The sequence below is a fragment of the Suricata suricatta genome, chromosome 1 (assembly GCF_006229205.1).
Source record: "Suricata suricatta isolate VVHF042 chromosome 1, meerkat_22Aug2017_6uvM2_HiC, whole genome shotgun sequence".
In the NCBI taxonomy this organism is placed as follows: Eukaryota; Metazoa; Chordata; class Mammalia; order Carnivora; family Herpestidae; genus Suricata; species Suricata suricatta.
Genome location: NC_043700.1, coordinates 52,051,388 through 52,072,687, shown reverse-complemented (window position 1 = coordinate 52,072,687; position 21,300 = coordinate 52,051,388). Strand labels below are relative to the sequence as shown.

Genomic DNA, 21,300 nt, shown 5'->3' with positions numbered 1-21,300 from the left:
TGAATGGAGTGCAGAGGAAAGTTCTGCTCTCTCTGCAGCCAGCGCCTTGAAGTTTAACTTAATGACTCCTGCAGTTAAGTCTCCCAGTGCCCTTAATGTGGGGGGCACTCCAAAGCTACTTATTTCATCAGTCCTGGTGATCCCCTCTCATTGCGGTGATTGACTTAATCATTCCATAATCCACATTGTTAAAATAAGTTGTGTTCTGGCTGTTTGTTTTGTAGGTAAAGTGGGGGAAATAAATGCGGTGTTTCTCCAGGGATTTGTGGCTTAAAATTAGAAAGAAAATAGAGCGATCAATGGGTTTCCCACACTGCCAGATTATACCTCAAGCAAATGAAAACTGGGTAAAAGTTGAATTGTAAGTGGTTTCAACTTTATAAAGTTCACACATGGGTATGATAGCACATGATGGCTCACTTTGGCTTAATTACTTTTTAAATGTCTTAAACGTCTTTAGGGTACATGGATGTCCAGTCAGACACAATGTTTTGTGCATTAATAGCAACTCATTTTGAATGTTATATCTGCCCTGTGGTTTGTTCTCATACAATTTCTTTGCTTTTTAACTTCTAGATTCTAGTTCAGGGTTATTTCAGGCCACTTTGGAAATTCACCCAGGAAGTTTCAGTTGGTACAGATTCAGATACATTATTGCTTCAGGTAATTGGTTCCAAGAGCTGGCTGGGTAAGGTGGGGATGTGTATGTGGAATTGTATTTAGAATTTTATTTGATAGTTTCTGAAATACTCTGTACTTCTCCAGGTCTGGCACAGCCATCTACTGTATTTTATTCACTTAATACTAATACTTTTCCCTATTGTTGTAGCCAGTCCCATAAATTCTATCTTATTCATATCTCTCCTTTGATGGTTTCCAGATTTGGGATTGCCTGAACCAGCAAAGTCTCCAGAAAGTTTTTTGGGGTACTGATATGGATGGTCAAGGTTTGATTTTGTCAATTACAGGCATGAAACAAATATTTTTATCATTTAATAACAGTAAATTTTAACACCAAAGATTAAGAAAGGTCTAATGTATGAACGAAGAACAGTGTTTTAAACCGAGTCAGTTTAACTTGTGCATAAGTCATTTCATTTATGTCACTTTTCCCAGTTGGGTGACAACTTTGCTGGATTGACATGTAGTAGGAGAATATAGAGAATTACTGACAAATTTATAAATGGCTTTGGAGCTCCTGGCTGGCTCAGTTGAAAGAGCATGCAACTCATGATCTGGGGGTTGTGAGTTCAAGCCCCACACTGGGTGTAGAGATTGCTTAAGTAAAAATAAAATAAAATAAAAATAAAATAAAATAAAATAAAATAAAATAAAATAAAATAAAATAAAATGAAATAAAATAAAATAAAATAGAAATAGCTTTGGCTTGGAATCAGGAGACTTGGGTAGGGATCAGACACCATTCCATGTTAGCTATTGCATTCTTTTTGAGCTTCCCCTCTGTGAAAAGGGGATGATAACCCTGGCCTGGTCTTTCTCATGAGGTTACTGTGAAATTCATGTGGAATAATGTGTGCAAAAGTGTGTTTGAACCATAAAGCACAATGAAAATGAGGTAATAAGATTATTACGAGAATTCTAGAATCTCCTAAGGTTCTAGAATCTCCTACCATTGGGCTTAGCCTTAGGAATTATCTGAGCAATCACCTCACAGCCTTTCTGAGGAGTATTTGGCTTCCAGTTTCAGTGGCAACACAAGCCATCTCTAGTCTCTGATGGGTAAAGGATATAGTTTTTTAATTGAACCGGTTTAGATACTTTCCTGTAGCATCCACTTATTGGTACTGATTCCTCGAAAAAAGAAATGCTATTCTTTCTCCTTAGTGATGGGGCTTGAGAAACGCAGAAGGATTTAATTCCTGAGATATTATTTTCTTTCCAGGCCCTAATTCCTTTAGTCATTTCTTGTATGGAAGAATTCTGAGTCTCCTTGGCATCCTGGCTTGTTTCTCCCATCTCCGGGGGAACTGAAGACGGACCGGAGTACTGGTATTGGAGGTGTGCTCAAGTGAGCATAGAGAGAGGTAAGGTACCACATTCCCTATTTAACACATCGCACTGCTAGCAATGCAGTTCAAGGTCTTGAGAGAGAAGGCCTCTGGGAGATCTTCCCCAAACTTCCGGGTGTCTTCTGTGCTGTCTTCTCTGCTTGCCTCAGACTCTGCATGTTTCTCTCTCTGCTTTCTGTATGTTCTATATAATTATATGTTGATATACCTACGTTTTCCAATATATATCTTCTACAAAACAGGGTTGATCTCTTTTTCATTTTTGTGTTATTACACAGTAGAATCTTTTTTAATGTTTATTGACTTATTTTTGTGAGAGAGGAGGATACATACGTGGGGAAGGAACAGAGAGAGAGAGAGGGAAACAGATGCTGGGCCCCAACTCATGAACTGTGAGGTCAAGACCTGAGCCAAAGTCGGACATTTAACTGACAGAGCCACCCAGGTGCCCCCAACATAGTAGATTATTAATAAATATTGAGCTCAATTGAACATGAGTCGTTTTTCTTGGCACTTAGATGATTCTGTTTATAAATATTAAACTGGCAGCCCAAAGTTTCATATCTTTTTTTATTGGGGTTCCTGTTATATATTTCCTATTTCTTAGTTGTGTACTTACCATACTGGTGTCAAGAGGAAAACCTTATAAAAAGTTAATTTTATCTTGTTTATTTGGTCCTGTACTCCAGTCTAGTAATTGAGTGCCAAGTCTGTTTTTTAATTTCTTGAAATATTTTAAATCCAGGTCATAAAGGAAGTCTCTTTTCTGTTTGTCACAGAGCCAGCCATTTTTCTTCATTGGTTGAAATTGTTACCTGTTTCCTTGAGCATTCCTTAGAGATAGTTTACACACACACACTAATACATATATAAATAAGTATATATACCCACCTTATCTTATAAGATATTTTTTATAAGATTTTGTTTTTTGTCCAGCTTAACTGAAAATTATCCACAAATGTAATCATATATTTAAAGTTTATAATTTGATGATATGATGTACATTTACATTGTGAAATGATTGCCAACATCAAGATAATTAACATGTACATTGTCTTACATAATTAACTCTCCCTTTTCTTTCTTTCTTTTATTTTTTTTGTGGTGAAATCCCACAAGATCTATTCTCAGGAAATTTTAAGTATGCCGTACCATATTATTAATGATAATCACCACGCTATACATTATATCCTCCAAACTTATTCATCTTACAACCAGAAGTTTTTGTCCACTGACCTACAGTTTTCACTTTTCCCTGGCCCCTGACAATCACCACCTTGTTTCTATAAAATCAGCTTTTCTTTTCTTTTTTTTTTTTTTTAAAGATTCCATATATAAGTGATACCATACAGTATTTGTCTTTCTCTGTCTGGTTTATTTCACTTTGTATAATGCCCTCCAAATTTATTCATGTTGTCTCAGATGACAAAGACTCACTCTTTTTTATGGTTGAATAATATTCCATTATGTATATACATTTATACTACATTGTCTTTTACATATTTATTTATCTATATATATATTTTTACATTTATTTATTTTTGAGAGACAGAGAGAGACAGAGCACAAGCAGAGGAGCGGCAGAGAGAGAAGGAGACACAGAATCTGAAGCAGGCTCCAGGCTCCGAGTGGTCAGCACAGAGCGTGACTTCGGGCTCGAACTCACAAACTGTGAGATCATGACCTGAGCCGAGGTTGGACGCTTAATCGACTGAGCCACCCAGGCACCCCTACATTTTCTTTATTCATCCACCAAAGGACACTTAGGTTATTTCCATATTTTAGCTACTGTGAATAATGTTGCACTAAACATGGGTATGCATATGTCTCTTCAGTATAGTGCTTCTATTTCTCTTGGGTGTATTTTTGAGAGTGGGATCACATGGTAATTATATTCTTTAAATTTTTTGAGGAATCTCTATAGTGTTTTCTATAATGGGCATTTACATTTCCAGCAACAGTGTACAAGGGTTCCCTTTTCTCTGTCTCCTTGCCAGTGTATGTTATCTCTTGTCTTTTTGATAATAGTTTTCTAGCAATGTGAGATGATACCTTATTGACATTTCAGTTTTCATTTCCCTGATGATTAGTGATGTGGACTATCTTTTTCATGTACCTTTGGCCATTTGTATGTCTTCTTTGGGAAAATATCTGTTCATATCCTTTGACCATTTTTAATTGGATTGTTTATTTTTCTCTTGAGCTGTATGAGTTTCTTATGTATATTGGATATTCACTCCAGATATAGGGTTTGTAAATAAACATTTTTCACATTCCATAGGCTGCCTTTAAAATTTTTTCCCTCGCTATAAAGGTTTTTAGTTTGATATAGTTCTACCTGTTTATTTTAGCTCTTGTTGCCAAGACCAATGTCAAGGAACTTTTTCTCTGTGTTTTCTTCTAGGAATTTACAGTTTTAGATCTTACATATAATTCTTGAATCCACTTTGTAATTTTTGCGAGTTGTATAAAATAAAGGTCCAGGTCCGTTCTTTTACATGTTGGATATCCAGTTTTCTCAACATCTTTTATTGATGACACTATTCTTTCCCTAATTTGTGTTCTTGGTGCTCTTGTCAAAGATTAGTTGACTGTATATATGTAGATGTATGTTTGGGCTCTCTATTCTGTACCATTGGTTTATGTGCGTGGTTTTATGCCAGCACCATGCTGTTTTGATTACCATAAGTCTGTAATATAGTTTAAAATCAGGAAATGTGTTACCTCTACCTTTGCTCTTTTTAGAAATTCTTTTGGGCAACCGACAGAGTGGGAAAAGATAGTGGCAAATGGCATATAAGATAAAGGGCTAGTATCCAAAATATACAAGGAACTCACTAAACTCCATACCCGAAAAACAAATAATCCAGTGAAGAAATTGGCAGAAGACCTCAACAGACACTTCTCCAAAGAAGACATCCAGATGGCCAACAGGCACATGAAACAATGCTCAGCGTCACTCATCATCAGGGAAATACAAATCAAAACACACTGAGATACCACTTCACATCGGTCAGAGTGGCTAAAATGAACAAATCAGGAGACTATAGATGCTGGCGAGGGTGTGGAGAGACGGGCACCCTCCTACACTTTTGGTGGGAATGTAAACTGGTGCAGCTGCTCTGGAAAACAGTGTGGAGGTTCCTCAAAAAACTATCCATAGAACTCCCCTATGACCCAGCAATAGCACTGCTAGGGATTTACCCAAGGGATAAAGAAGTGCTGAGGCATAGGAGCACATGTACCCCAATGTTCATAGCAGCACTTTCTACAATAGCCAAATCATGGAAAGAGCCTAAATGTCCATCACCTGATGAATGGATCAAGAAGATGTGGTTTATGTATACAGTGGAGTATTACATGGCAATGAGAAAGAAGAGGGAAAGAGAGTTGGGGAGAGAGAGGGATGCAAAACTTGAGAGACTACTGAATGCTGAAAATGAACTGAGGGTTGAGGGGGAAGGGGGAGGGGGAAAAAGAGGTGGTGGTGATGGAGGAGGGCACTTATGGGGAAGAGCACTGGGTGTTGTATGGAAACCAATTTGACAACAAACTATTAAAAAAATAAAAAAGTATAGTCAAACATGCTATATGTGCAATCCCCATGACTTATTTTATGACCTGAAGTTTGTACCCTTTGAACTTTGCCTATTTGCCCACCTCATGACCCTCTTCCCCTTTGATAATCACCAGTTTGTTTTCTGCATCTATGAATTTTGTGTTGGTTTTTGGATTCCACATATAACTGAAATCATATGGCATTTGTATTTCTGTGTCTGACTGATTTCACTTGGCATATTACTCTCAAGGTCCATCCATGTTGTAAATGGCAAGATTTTATGCTTTTTATGGCTGATTAGTACTTCATGGTACAGTTATCCCACCTATTCTTTATCCTTTTATCCCTTCCATTGTTTCCATTTCTCGACTCTTGTAAATAAAGCTGCAGTGAATACAGGAGTGCATATATGTCTTTGATATATGTTTTATTTTCTTTGGAAAAATACCCAGACGTAGAATTGGTGGGTGGTATGGTAGTTATATTTGCAGTATCTTTTGACGAAAGTTCATACTGTTTTCCATAGTGACTGCACCAATTTACATTCCCATCAACAGTGCATGAGGATTCCTGTTTTTCCACATCCTTGCCTTGCCTTGTTATTTCTTGTCTTTTTGATAATAATCATTGTAACAGGTGTGAAGTGATATCTCATTGTGATTTTGATTTGCATTTTCCTAATGATCAGTGATATTGAGCATCTTATTAGGTGTTAGTCATTTGTATGTCTTCTTTGGAAAATGTCTATTCAGATGTTTTGTCCATTTTTTAAATTGAATTATTTGCACTCTTCTTCAATATTTTAGAAGAATTTGAAAAGAGTGAGTATTAAATCTTCTTTGATTATTTCATAGAATGAATCAGTAGAGCTGAATGATCCTGGACTTTTGTTTTTGGGGAGGTTTTTGATTATTGATTTAATTCCCTTGCTAGAAATCAGTATATGCTGGTTTTCTATTACTTTATGATTCAGTCTTAGAAGATTTTTTGTTTCTAGGAATTTATCAATTTCACCTAAGTTTTCTAATTTGTTGGCATATAATTGTTCATGGTGGTCACTTATGATCCTTTGTATTTCTTTGGTATTTGTATCTTCCCCTCTTTCATTCATTAATTCCTCTTTTTCTAGTTTCTTTCTAATTCCAAAAGTAGATTTTTCTTGTTTGTTGAAGTGGGCCTGTATCATCATGAACTTTTCTCTAGACCTGTTTTTTGCTGTATCCCATTGATCTTGATATGTTGTATTTTCATTTGTGTCAAGGTATTTATTGATGTCTCTTTTGATTTCTTTTTTTTTGACCCATTTGTTGTTCAGTAACATATTGTTTAATCTCCACATATTTCTGATTTTTTCAGTTTTCTTTTTATTTTTCTAGTTCCATGCCATTATGGTCTGAAAAGGTGCTTGATAGATTTAATTAAGAACTTTTTTTAGTTAAAAATTTTTTCCATGTTTATTTTTGAGAGAGAGAGAGAGAGAGAGAGAGAGAGAGAGAGAGAGAGGGAGAGAGTGAGCAGGAGATGGGCAGAGAAAGAAGGAAGGAGACACAGAATCTGAAGCACGCTTCAGGCTCTTGAGCTGTCAGCATGGACCCTGATGTGGGGCTTGAACTTATGGACTGTGAAATTGTGACCTGAGCTGATGTCGGACACTTAACCAACTGAGCAACCCAGGCACCCTAGTGCAGGCTAGATTTAAATCAAATATTATTGGGATTTGTTTTGTGGCTTAACATATGATCTATCCTGGAGTATAATCCATGTGTGCTTGAGAAGAATGTGAATTCTTCTGCTTTGGGGTGAAATGTTCTATATATATATATCTATTAATTCATCTGTTCTAATGTGTCATTTAAAGCTGATGTTCCCTTTTGATTTTTTTTGTCTGTATAATCTATCCACTCATGTAAGTAGGGTATTAAAATCCTCTACTATTTTTGTATTGGTGTGGATTTCCCTCTTTAGGTTCTGTTAATATTTGCTTTATAAATTTATTTGCTCCTAAGTTGGGTGCATAGATATTTATAAATGTTATATGTTCTTGCTGGATTGGCCCCTTTATCATTATGTAATACTCAACTTTGTCTTTTATTACAGTCTTTGTTTTAAAGTCTAGTTTATTTAATATAAGTATAGCTACCCCAGCTTTCTTTGGTTTGCATGAAATATCTTTTTCCATCCCTTCGCTTTCAGTCTGTATGCGTCCTTACAAAGGAGTTAAGTCTTTTGTTCTTTTTTTTTTCCCATTTAACCACTCCATGTCTTTTGATTGGAGAATTTAGTCCATGTACATTTAAAATAATTATAAACTGTAGGCATATATTTATTGCCACTTTTAATTTTTCTTTTTCTTTCTGTTGAGATAGACTTGAATTGCTATGAGTTTCCCTCTTAGAACTGCTTTTGATGCATCACATAGATTTCAATGAGGTATTGACTGAAGTTCTTTTTGTATTGTATTTTGTAAACTGTATTGTTTTTAAAATTCCAATTTCTAATTATTCATTGCTAGTGTGTAGAAATATTGTATTCTGAAACCTTGTTAACTTCACTTATTGGTTCTAGTAATTGTTTTGTTTTTGAAATTCCTGAAGGATTTAAAATTTTTTTTAATGTTTTTTTATTTATTTTTGAGAGACAGCGTGAGCAGAGGAGGGTCAGAGAGAGAGGGAGATACAGAATCTGAAGCAAGCTCTAAGCTCTGAGCTAGCCGTCAGCACAAAGCCCAACCGAGCCTCGAACCCACGAAATGTGAGATCATGACCTGAGCCGAAGCCTGACAAAGCCTGACAAAGCCTGAGGCTTAGCCGGCTGAGCCACCCAGGCGCCCTCTGAAGGATTTTCTATGTAGATAATCATTTTTAATGCAAACAGAGACAGCCTTTTCTTTTTCTCTTTGGAGACCTTTTATTTCTTTTACCTGCCTTATTATTTTTTTAAAATTTTTTAATGTTTTTTATTTATTTCTGAGAGACAGAGAGAGGTAGCATGAGCAGGGGAGGGTCAGAGAGAGAGGCAGACACAGAGCCGAAGCAGGCGAGTCCAACCTGGGGCTGTAATCCACGAACCGTGAGATCATGACCCAAGGCTCAACCGACTGAGCCACCCAGGCGCCTCTTACTTGCCTTATTGAACTGGCTTAAATATCTAGTACAATCCTAAATAGATATGGTGAAGGGGACATCACTCCCTTTTTGCACATGATAGAGAGAAAGGTTTCAGTCTTTCTCCATTAAGCATGATATTAGCTGTAATTTTTCTGGAAAGCTATAAGTTTTTGAGATGAAGAAGTTCCCTTTGAGTCCTTTTCTGCTAACAGTTTTTAGCAGATGTTCCTAGTTAATGTTTCTCAACTGCTCTTATGAAATTTTTGAGATGGTCATATGATTTTTAGTTTTTAATTTATTAATGTGGTGAGTTACATTTATTGATTTTTGAATGTTAAACCAAACCTTGCTTTTCTTGAAGCATTTTATGCTATTTTATTTATTATTGGATTTGATTTGCTAAAATTTTATTTAAAAATTTGCATCCATGTCCATGTAGGATGTTGGTTTATAGTTCTCTGTTATAACATCTTTCTGGGTTTCATGCCAGAGAAATTCTGACCTCATGCAATGAGTTGGAAAATATTGTCTCCTGTTCAATTTTGTGGAAGCATTTGTGTAGACTTGATATAATTTTTTTTCTTAAGTGCTTGATTGAGTTATGTAGTGAAACCATCTGAGCCTGAAGCTTTTGTTTATTTGTGGAAAGTTTTAAATTATAAATTCAATTCATTTAATAGGCTACTTAGGTTATCTATTTATTCTTGAGTGAATTTGGTCGTTTGTATCTTTAAAGAAACCTGTCCATTTCATCTACATGGTCAATTTAGCATAAATTGAATATCTAAATTGGTATAATGTTCTTAACATTTTCTTATTTTTCTTTAATATCTGTAGAATATATAGTGATGTAATCTCAACCATACCTAATTTTGGAAATTTGTGTCTTCTTTTCTTTCTTGTCATTAATCTAGCTAGCAATTTATCAATTTTATTTATCTTTTTAAAGAAGCAGCTTTTATTTTTATTAATCTCTTCATTGATTTTATATATTTTATTCCACTGATTTCTAGTTTGATTTTTTTTTATTATTTCCTTATTTCCTCTCTTTTACCTTGGTATGTATTTCTCTTTTTGTTTCTGCTTTCTGTTTTTTTTAAGATTTTTAAAAAAGTAATTTCTATAACCAATATGGAAATCAAACTCACAGCCCTGAGATCAAGAATCTCATGCTCTACTGACTGAGCCAGCCAGGTGGCCCTCTAGTTTCTTAACATAGTGAAGTATCAGTTTTTGTTTCATGAGTTCTGATGTTTTGTTATTATGTCTTCGTTATGAATTGACCTTTCTATCTAATTAATCTGTACTTTTGGTGATGTTCCATTCTTTCAAATCTACATTATCCTATATAATATAGGGTTTCCATCTTTTGATTTCTTTTTTTAAACATTTATTTATTTTTCAGAAAGAGAGAGAGAGAGAGAGATCATGAGCAGGGGAAGGACAGAGAGAAGGAGACAGAATACCAAGCAGGCTCCACACTGTCAGTGCAGAGGCTGACGGTGGGGCTTGATCTCATGAACCGTGAGATCATGACCTGAGCCAAAATCAAGAGCCTGTCATTTAACTGACTAAGCTACCCAGGTGCCCCATCATTTGATTTATGTTCACATAGTATATCTTTTCTCATTCTTTTAATTTTAATTAATTTGTATTTATGTTTAATTTTTTTGATAGGCAATATACAAAGTTGAGTATTTTTGTTTTTTAAATCTGATGTGACAATCACTGTCTTTAACTCATGTGTGTAGGAAATTAACAGTTTAATGAGACTAGTGGTATAGTGGAGTTTAAATCTTGGTATTTGTTTTCTATTTGTTCTATCTGTTCCTCATTCTTTTTTTCAAATTTTTAATGTTTTCTTTTGGATTTATTAAATATTTTATTGTTACCTTTAATTTTTGTTGTTGCTTTATTAGGTAGAACTTTTTCTTGTGTGACTTTAGTGGTTGTTTTGGTGTTTATAGTAAGAATCTTTAATTTATCACATTCTAACTTTTAGTGATATTATACTGCTTTACATACTATATAAAATCTTTACCACAGTATACTTCCATTTTCTTTCCCCAGCCTTTCTGTCATCATTGTCATATATTTTATTTCTTAATATGTTACAAACTCCATAATGCATTATTTTTGTTTTATATAGTCAAGTATCTTTTAAAGATACTTAACTAGGGGCACCTGGATGAGTCAGTCGTTTAAATATCTGATTCTTGATTTCAGCTTGGATCATGATCTCATGGTTCATGGGTTCAAGTTCAAGTGTGGAGTCCACTTAGTATTCTCTCTTCTTCCCTCTCTCCCTGCCCACTCCCACTTGTGCTTGCTCTCCCTCTCTCAAAATAAATAAACTTTAAAGAATGTAAAGATACTTAGCTACTAAGAAAAAAGTATTTAAAAAACATGTCTGCCATTTTTGGTGCTCTTTGTTACTTTGTGTAGATTATACTTTCCATCTGATATCATTTTCCTTTTGACTGATAGATTTTCTGCATCAATTCTTGTATTTCAGCTGTGTTAATGATGAATTCTTTCAGCTTCTGTATATTTGAAAAGTATGTTTAGTTTACTGTTGTTTTGCTGGACAAAGGATTTGAGGTTGACATTTTTTTTTCCCCTTAGAACTTTAAAGATTTTTTTCACTGTCTTCTGGGTTGTCTTTTTCTGATAAGAAGTCTGATGTCATCTTTATCTTAGTTTCTTTTTATAATACATCTTTTTTCTCTGGGTACTTTCAAGACATTTCTATTGCAAAGATTTTAAGTGATTTGATCATGATATGTCTTGGATATGTGGGTTCATATATTTCATTAAATATGAATTATATTATATTTTAATATATTTTGGCTATTATGTCTTCAAATATTTGAATGCTCTAGTGATGGTATTGGATCCATACAGTTGTATAAGATGAAAACTGCTAAAATAAAAGAATCTTTCTAAGATTTGTTTCATACTTCTTGGCTTTATATTTCCATGAATCATACAGTTATTTTTAGCCATCTATGTAGGCACAAAGCCTTGGAATAATATTCTATTCATTCCCCTCTATACTTTTATCAATCACCTATGTTATAGCTGACTTTTACTGCACATCTAGTATTTGCCAAAAAACACTGTTATCATCTAAGTCTCACAATATTCTCTAAAGTAGATATAAATGTTTCTGTTTTCCCAGTGACAACAAAGAAACTTAAAGAAGTTAAGCTGGTGATTCTTGTCATTGAGTTTGTAAAGAGAAGAGTCAGCATTCAGGGCCAGGCCTATTTGTCTCCTGAGCACTTTTTTTTCCTGGTGCAGTAAGCCATTTCTCTCAAGGGACAGTATTATTCTTCAGGGAGTTTCCCTCCTGAAGAAATTTTGTTATTATTTTTTAAGTTTCAGGGACACAGATTAGTTATAATCCTTGGTTCGCAATATTTTCATCATTTGGTCCATTCATGACTACCACATTTTACTTTTTGTTTTAAAAATATTTTTTAAGTAGTTTCCATGGCCAGGGTGGAGCCCAATTTGGGGCTTGAATTCACAACTCTTACATCAAGACCTGAGCTGAGATCAAGAGTCGCAGGCTTAACTGACTGAGTCACACAGGTGTCCTCCACATTTTATCCAAGCAGTGACAGGCAAATTAAACCTATTTAAAGGTGTGAATTCTAGTTTTCTTAGATCCATTTCAGTTAATTTGCTAAGAAGGAACGGTCTTTTCACACATTTATTTCTGAGAAACACTGTAGAGTCATAGTTCCACTTGCTCTCCAATAATTTGTACATTGTGTGACCCACCACATGCTGCTTTTGCAGATTTACACCTTCAGTGGAAACTGCTGGATAAAAGCTGCTAGGAAGGAAGGAGGGAGGGAGAAAGGAGGAGGAATGGAGGGAGCAAAGAAGGGTGGAAAGGAGGAAGAAAGCAAGGGTGGGGGAGAGAGGGAGAGAGAATGAGAAAGAGAGAGACTTTGCTTTTAGCTTGCCTCCTAAATCAGGGCAGACAGGAAACCACTGCAGATGTACATGACATTGATGTCTAGGTGGTGAGGCCTGTCAATGTAACTAAGTTGGTTTCTTTGGCATTTCTTTAAAAATCTAGCATACAGATTGAAGGTACTTCTGAAAAGTTCCGGAAAAAAAGTCATGTCCAATGAGTTCTTTGTGGTGGTGGTGATGAGGGGTGTGTGTTATTGATCTTGTAATAGAAATAATGACTTCAAACCAGGTTTTCTAAGAAAATTAATGACTGCCCCAAGTTAATGGCCTTCAGCCAATCTTCCAGTCAGCCATTAATCCCCAGGAAATGCCCTGCACCTTGATCGTTATTGTGCAAATAATACAAAAGTGGGTATAGTTCTCTTGTCAGATGGGAAGCCTATATTGCTCCTGTTGTCTCCTGGACTCCCTTTATGGTAAAAAGAATAACCCATTAGGAGGGAAAGCTGTAACAAATTTGTGACCAATGAAAATAAATAGTCCTCTTTAGCTAAAATTATTAACTAAATTTTAAGCAACTTGAACTCTGTATGTTTGAGTAAGAAGTAATGGACGATTCCAAGCTCAGAATTCTTAGACAGGTATAGCCAGAGCTGTGAGTGACATAAAATATAGAGCCAAATATTGAATTGAGAATAATGAAATTACTGTCATATTAGATATTTCAAGTTAAAATCAGGGTTAAAGTAACACATAATTTTCTACTTTAATGGTTGCAAACAAAAGATGATGCTGAGGTTTACTTTTAAAATTAGGACCTTATTATATTCTAATAAAAATATCTTGAGGAACTACATTTTACAAGTTTTCAAATAAATCTCATGAATAGGGATATTTTTCTCATCTTAAAATATCAAAGGATTTTTATAGTCCTTTTCGTGGCTTATTTTGCATTCCATGATCTTCAAGAAGGCAAATAATGAAATGAAAAACATGTGTGAGAAATTAGTAGCGTAGTTGCCCTTGACTGCCACAAGAGATGCTACTGAGGTGGAAAGGCCTTCAAGGGGATTTTCCTGTTTTGAACAGAGATGTCCATGAAAATTGTTATCCTATGTCCCAAATTCAGGTATAAACTTTACATGAAGTAGGTTCTCAACATTTTCAGAATGAATAAACATATTTTAAATCTAATTTTTAAATTTTAAATAATTTAAAATTTTGTCAATTATACTTCAGTAAATCTGGAAGAAAATTAAGAGATATGGACACCCGGTGGCTCAGTCAGTTAAATATCCGACTTTGGCTCAGAACATGATCTTGTGGTTGGTTTGTGAGTTCCAGCCCTGCATCAAGCTTCTGTGCTGACAGCTCAGACCCTGGAGCCTGCTGCAGATTCTTTCTTCCTCTCTCTGCCCTCCCTTCCTTGCTCATGCTCTCTCTCGCTCTCTCAAAAATAAATCAACATTAAAATTTAAAAAATAAAATAAAATAAAAGGTAAACAATGAAAAAAATACTTGTTCTTGCCTGGAGTTTTTTGTATATTTGGAAAAATAGTTTTTTTAAATTCATTTATTCATCTATTTTAGTAATGTCTACACCCAATGTGGAGCTCAAACATGACCCAGAGATCAAGAGTCACATGCTCTTCTGACTGAACCAGCCAGGCACCCAGATTGGCTCTTTATCTTTGATATACATTGTGTGTGTTTTCTCCTAGATTGGCATTTATCTTTTTTCTCTTACATTTTTTTCCTTTTCCAAACGACTATCCATTTGTCACAGGACTGTTTATTCAAAAGTCCATCTTGTCCTCACAGGTCTGAAATACTATGTCAATTATATTCTAAATTTCCATATGTAGTTTTGTTTATTTTTAAACATTCCTTTCTGCTGTATTTGGCTGGCTATTTGTTCATATGCCATGTTTTGAGGCATAGGAGAGCTAATTAGCTCCCTCTTGACTTTTTTTTTTTGATAAGTGGCTTATCAGATAATTGCACACATATTTAAATATATACATGGATTTTAAAGCCAACTTCTCTAATTCCAAAAAAAAATCTCATTTATATTTTTTCAGACAATCATATTACATTCATATTAACTAGGAGGACACCTGATACCTGTTTTCCGTTCAGTGATACTAATGAAGAGCCCTTTATTCAATTTCCTTTTGTCTCACAGGAGTGTTTGCAAGTTACCCATATAGGTCTTGTACATAACTGTTAATTTACAAAATGTTTATTTTTATTTTTTGTTGATGTCTTTCTTTTGTCATTATATCTTTTGATTGGTTATATATATATATATATATACACACACACACACACATATATACATATATATGTATGTATATATTAGGGCTGCAAAATTTTGTATATTTTGATATCTTGTTAAGTTACTGAATTATTTCATTTATAATAATCTTATTATCTTGCTATTTATTTATAATAATTTTATCATTGATTCAGATGTACCAAGTAAAATATTATACTATGTGAAAGTAGAGGTGGTTTTATTTCTTTTCCAATTCTTTTAGCTCAAATTCTTTTCTCTTGTTTCCCTGCACTAGCTAGTATGTCTGATTTTGTGTTAATAGTTAAAAAGAATAGCAGGCATTTTGCCTTGTTCTAGATCTTAGTGGAAATGCTTCTAGTATTTACCTAATAAATAATATGCTGGCTTTAGGATTGAGGTAAATTTATTTTATTAACTTAAAGAATAGTCCGTGGTTTTCTATTTTATGAAATATTTTATCAGAAACGAATTTTGAATTTAGTTGCATTATTTTTTTTAGTGTCTATGTCATTAGTCAAGTAATTTTAAAAAATCTTTCCAGATGGTGATCATAGTAATGGATTTTTAAAAAAGTTTTATTTATTTATTTTGACAGAGAGCATGTATTCATGTGCATGAGTTGGGGAGAGAGAGAGAGAGAGAGAGAGAGAGAGAGAGAGAGAGAGAAAGGATCCCAACTAGGCTCCATGTTGTCAGTACAGAGACCAGTGCAGAAATCAATCTCCCAAATTGTGAGATCATGACCTGAGCAGAAATCAAGAGTCAGGAGCTTAACTGTCAGAGCCACTCTCTTAATATCAAATCATTCTTGCATTCATGTAATAAATTGGCCATGATATATGAATATTTAAATGAGCTGTTGGATTCTATTTCCTAATATTTTGCTTAAGATTTTTTGCCTCAGTATTCTAAAGTAAGATTGGGTTCTACTTTTCTTTTTTATGCTATTTTATTAGGTGTATATATAGATACATTTTTTTTTGTAATAGCATTTTTGGAAATGTCTATGTTTAGAAAAATTTGTATAACATTGGAGTATTTTGACTTTGAAGGTTTGGCCAGTTCCCCTGTGAAACTATATGCATGTGGTCATTTTTGAAGGCAGTTCCCATTTCTCTTTTGAAATTTAATCCAAAAAATTTTTTAACTTTTTTTAATGTTTTTTTAAAATTTATTTTTGAGAGAGAGTGAGACAGCATGAGCAGGGGAGGGTCAGAGAGAGAGAGGGAGACACAGAATCCGAAGCAGTCTCCAGGCTCTGAGCTGTCAGTACAGAGCCTGATGTGGGGCTTGAACCCACGAACTGTGAGATGATGACCTGAGCCAAAGCCAGACGCTCAACTGACTGAATCACCCAGGTGTCCCTTCAAGTTTTTTATGTAAGAAATGAATATTTGAATCTGTGATTGGAGAACAATGGCTCCCAAAATATCCATGCCCTAGTCCCCAGAATCTATGACTAAGTTATGTTTGCAGATGCGATTAAGGTTAGGGACCTTCACATGAGGAGGTTATCCTAAAGTGCCTAATTTTTTGAGAATTTAAAAATGAGTAACTTCTTCTTGCTGGGCCAGAAAGATACAATGTGAAAGAGACTTGACCTGTGTTTACTGTCACTGACTTTGAAGATGGAATAAGGGACCATGAGCCATGGAATATGGGTGGCTTCCAGAAGCAGGGAATAGTCCCCCCTCAATGGACAGCCAGTAAGAAAACAAGGACCTTGTTCATATACCCACAGGAAAACAATTTCTACCAACACAAGAATGAGCCAGGAACAAATTCTCTTCTAGATCCTCTGTGAATGGAACCACCCTGCTGATATGTTGATTTTCATGCAATGGAGCCATATTGGATTTCAGATTTAAGACTATAAAGTAATAAATATGAGGTGTCTTATGCCACAGTTTGTCGTGACTTTTTATGGCAGCAATGGAAAGCTAATACTTAACTGATAGAGAAGGTCAAATTTGATAAATGTATTTGTATGAAATTGACTTTTAGCTGGGTTTTCAAATTTATTTTCATAGAATTACACAGTCTGGACTCATGATTTTTGAAATCTTATCAGTTTAGATCTCCTTTGTTATTTATTATTTTGTGTATTTTTATGTTCTTTTTCTTTTTTGTGGGGTTTGGCAGAACCATCTGAATGTTTATTTGGGAAAAGGTACTTGAATTGGCTTTTGGCTTTTATTACTATTTTTTTTATATTGTTAGTTTTAAAATGTTTATTTATTTTGAGAGACTGAGAGAGAGAGAGAGAGCACGCACACAGGGGATGGGCAGAGGGAGAGAGAGAGAGAGAGAGAGAGAGAGAGAGAGAGAGAGAGAATCTTACCCAGCCCCAAGCCCCATGTGGAGTTTGATCTCACCATTCTGAGATCATGCCTGAGCTCAAATCAAGAATTGAATGCTTAAGGATTAAGCCACCCAGGCTCCCTGATTTGGCTTTTAGTTGGGATCATGCTCAAGAGGGAGGATTCAGGGCAATAGACTCCTCCCACTGGTAGGCTGAGGACTGGGGTAGAGCCTCAAGTGGGTCTTCCTGTTTCTGACACTCCCAAGCACAGCTCCTTCCCCCAAAGGCTCTGTGGCAGCCATAGAAGCAAGATGGCTGGGAGGGACCACAGGGGCTGTTCAGGAGGATAGGATACCAGACAACTTGTACACCAGCTTTACATTGTGAGTCTTGATTGTCCTCACAACTACAGCCTTGGAGGAGCTGACACAGCTGAAGGCACTGGAGCTCCTCTTTGGACCAAAGCTGGGCTAGAAGCTGCTCAGGCCATGGTTGAGATCAGGGCTCATGAGGACCCTGTAGGCTGAGCTCAGCCCACCTGAGTAGCCGCTGATAGATATTCGTGTTCTCATTCTAGACTCCAGCTTGCTTTCCATGCGCTCCAGTAGTTTGCAGTAGGTGGTGATCTCCAGCGTCCAAGGCCAGCTTGATGTTCATGAGCTCCTTGTACTCGCACAGCTACCATGCCATGTCCTACTTGGCTCACTGCAGGGTGGCCTCCAGCCCTGCCAGCTGGGGATTGATGTACTTAATGGACAGCTCCCTGTCCTGCTCAGCCTCAGCAACAGCACACTCTTTGGTCTTCTCCTCATACTTATTTCTGAAGTCCTTTGTTTCCAAGCTCCAACCTCAGCTTTCAGTTCTCCTGGTCCAATGTGTCCAGCTGCCGTTCAAGGTTGTTGATATATCTCTAGGACATGTCCCTCTTGCTCTGAGTTCTTTTCTGCTGCAGGAGGTTTCACTTGATCTCTGGAATTTTGTTCTTCTGCTCCAGGTGCCAACCTTATCAATGGAGGCAAATGTGTTGGTCTTGATCTGCTCCTCCTAGGAGTGCACAGCCCTGGTATTGGGGTCTGTCTCCAGCTTAAGGGGGCTCAGCAAGCTCTGGTTCACTGATGCAGCTGTGATGCTGCTCCCTTCCCTGGCCCCACTGTAGCCACTGACCCCACTTATGCTGGTGCCCAGACCACTGTGGAAGCTGCTGCCACTCCCCCCCACCCCAAGGCTAAGGAGCTGATGTGGGTTCCAGGTGCGCTTGTGTCTGAGGGGGCTGCTGAAGGCCTGGGGGTCAAGGGGAACACTGTGTAGGACTTCTGGATCACCACAATAGACATGGTGGAGGCTGGAGTGGAGGCGAGTAGGCTGAACCTGTTGAGAAAGAGCTACTTCTAGGTGGGGATCTCTTTTTCTTTCTTTTTTAAAAATTTTAAGTATTTATATTTGAGAGAGAGAGAGAGAGAGAGAGAGAGAGAGAGAGAGAGAGAGAGAGAGAGAGAGAGCGCGAGCGATCAGGGAAGGGGCAGGGAGAAAGGGATAGACAGAATCCTAAGCAGGCTCCAGGCTCTAAGCTGTCAGCACAAAGCCTGATGTGGGGCTGGAACTTGTGAACCAGGAGATCATGACCTGAGCCAAAGTCACATGGTTAACTGACTGAGCCACCCAGGTGCCCCGGGAGTCTCTTTTTCTTTGATTAAGTTAACCAATTTTTGGTTTTTGTTGCTTTTAGGTCATCTGAAAGGGGAATCTTGGATGAGAAGACAAAAGGCCCTATCTTTGCCTCTAGACTTCTCAGGGATGTTTAGGAGATGCCTGGGCCAGTGTTATCTCCTGCTAAATCTGCCTCTACAGAAATATCTTCTAATCCTATTGAACTAATCTCTCCTGCAGGGTGGCTAAACTTGGTAAGGAAAGGCCAATTCTTATCAATATTTTGGTGGTTTTTTCCCAGGTGGTCTCACTCATAAGCTCTATCCACATGTGATTTGTATATGTAAGATAACATAGCCCACAGCTAAGCAGAGAGTACAATTCACCACAGAATCCACCCTAACAAGGACACCAACTTTCTAGCCTGCAGTATCTGTTTTCTTGCTGATCACCACTGACCACTGAATTAATATTTAATATTTTAAGTTTTGTTAAGGTAGCTCTTTTCTAGGTACCCAAGTCTGTTGTTGTGAGGTATATCCACTGTTAACAGCATAAAGGATAAAACAACAGCGACTTTGAAAAAATAAAAGTGTATTTGTGACAGTTCAAGCATAAGCAGTCCAGGGTTATGAGAGGATCACTTTGTTATCTGTTCTCACTCTGTATGGTCCCTTGGGCCTGCGCCAGTCTGTGTGCCTGCATGTGGCTCCCTCCCATTGCTTCCATGCTCCCGGCCCGAGGACTGCACCCTTCTCTTCTGCTTATAATCAGCGCACAGAAGGTAGGCACATTCCTGCATTCCTACCTGTAAGGAGAATGCAAAATATGGGGTTTATTCTCAGTGCCAGCTTGTCCAGATGAAACACAAAGACAGTCTAGTGTCATAAGGGCAAACAAAAGGGGAGACTGACTGGTGAGGCCTATTGGGTGCATATACTGGATCCTTTTCCTCATGACTTTTTCCCATTTTTTTTCCCTTTGAAAAGTAAGGATTTTTTTTTTTTTTTTTTGCATTTTAAGGCTTGAACAGTTCTCCTAGAGTGAGATTTATATTTAGAAAAATTTAAGCTAGTGTATTCTTCCTAGAGTTCTTAGTTTTCTCTCGCCAATGAAAATAGCCCTTTCATCATGTATAATAGTAATCTTTGTTTAAAACACTCAGCCAACAAAAGAGAAATATCCAAAATACCATCAATGTTTTGATGATTATTGCTTAATGGAACTTTTTAAAAAAATTTTTGAGCTTTTAAATTTATTTTTATTTTTTTTAAATATAGTTTATGATCAAGTTGGTTTCCATACAACACCCAGTGCTCATCCCAAGAAGTGCCCTCCTCCATGCCCATCACCCATTTTCCCCTCTCCCCCATCCCCATAAACCTCCAGTTTGTTCTCGAAATTTAAGAGTCTTTTATGGTTTGCCTCCCTCCCTCTCCTTAACTGTTTCTTTCCCCTTCCTCTGTTAAGTTTCTCCTGTTCCACACATAAGTGAAAACATATTCATGTACCTTTTTTAGAAACATACACATACATTCCTTTTCCCAAAGATTTTAGCAAAAGATGATCATGTAATACTTCTGTTTTTACTTTATAAACTCTTAAAAAATGCAATTTTTGTTTTGTTCATTGTCTTTTCTCCCACCAACTGAATAACCGTAGGTATCAATGTTACCAACTTGGTATGTATCATGGCTTATTTTAATTTGTGGTCATGTGATTTTATTCATATATATGTTTACATATATTCACACATATTTAGAGTTATATATGTATTCAAATATTTTGGCATTGTCTGGTTTAAAACGTAGGATAATATATATATATATTTCTCCATCTCTTGCATTTCTCATTTTTTTTTCTTGTAATGTTTTTTATTTATTTTTTGATACAGAGAGAGACAGCACGAGCAGCGGAGGGGCAGACAGAGAAGGAGACACAGAACCGGAAGCAGGCTCCAGGCTCTGAGCTAGCTGTCAGCACAGAGCCTGACGCGGGGCTCGAACCCACGAATGTGAGATCTGACCTGAGCCGAAGTCAGAGGCTTAACCGACTGAGCCACCCTGGTGTCCCTTGCATTTCTTATTTAACAACATTTGTAGAAATCATTTTTTGTATGTGTGTATTTTATTTTTCCAGAACTTAAGACTGTATTTGTTTTCTCTACTTTATGATGAATCTAATATTTCTTTTTTTAAAGTCTACTTATTTTTCCTTTGAGCAAGGGAGATAAAGAGAAAAAGGGAGGGGCAGAGAGAGAGGGAGAAAGAGAATCCCAAGCAGGCTCTGTGGTGTCAGTGAAAGCCCCACATGGGGCTCCACCTCATGACTGGGAGATCAGGACCCCAGCCGAAATCAAGAGTCAGACACTTAACTGACTGAGCCCCCCAGACGTCCCAGAATCTAACATTCCTTTTAGGAATTAA

General features: G+C 36.6%; 1 long non-coding RNA gene across 1 annotated transcript; it reads left to right on the top strand.

The window, feature by feature from the left end:
• Positions 1 to 1,649: 1,649 nt before the first annotated feature.
• Positions 1,650 to 16,810, top strand: LOC115299376. Its single transcript, XR_003912172.1, has 3 exons — positions 1,650 to 1,740; positions 1,904 to 2,045; positions 16,667 to 16,810. It is a non-coding gene; the product is annotated as an uncharacterized LOC115299376 (long non-coding RNA).
• The last annotated feature ends 4,490 nt before the right edge of the window (positions 16,811 to 21,300 follow it).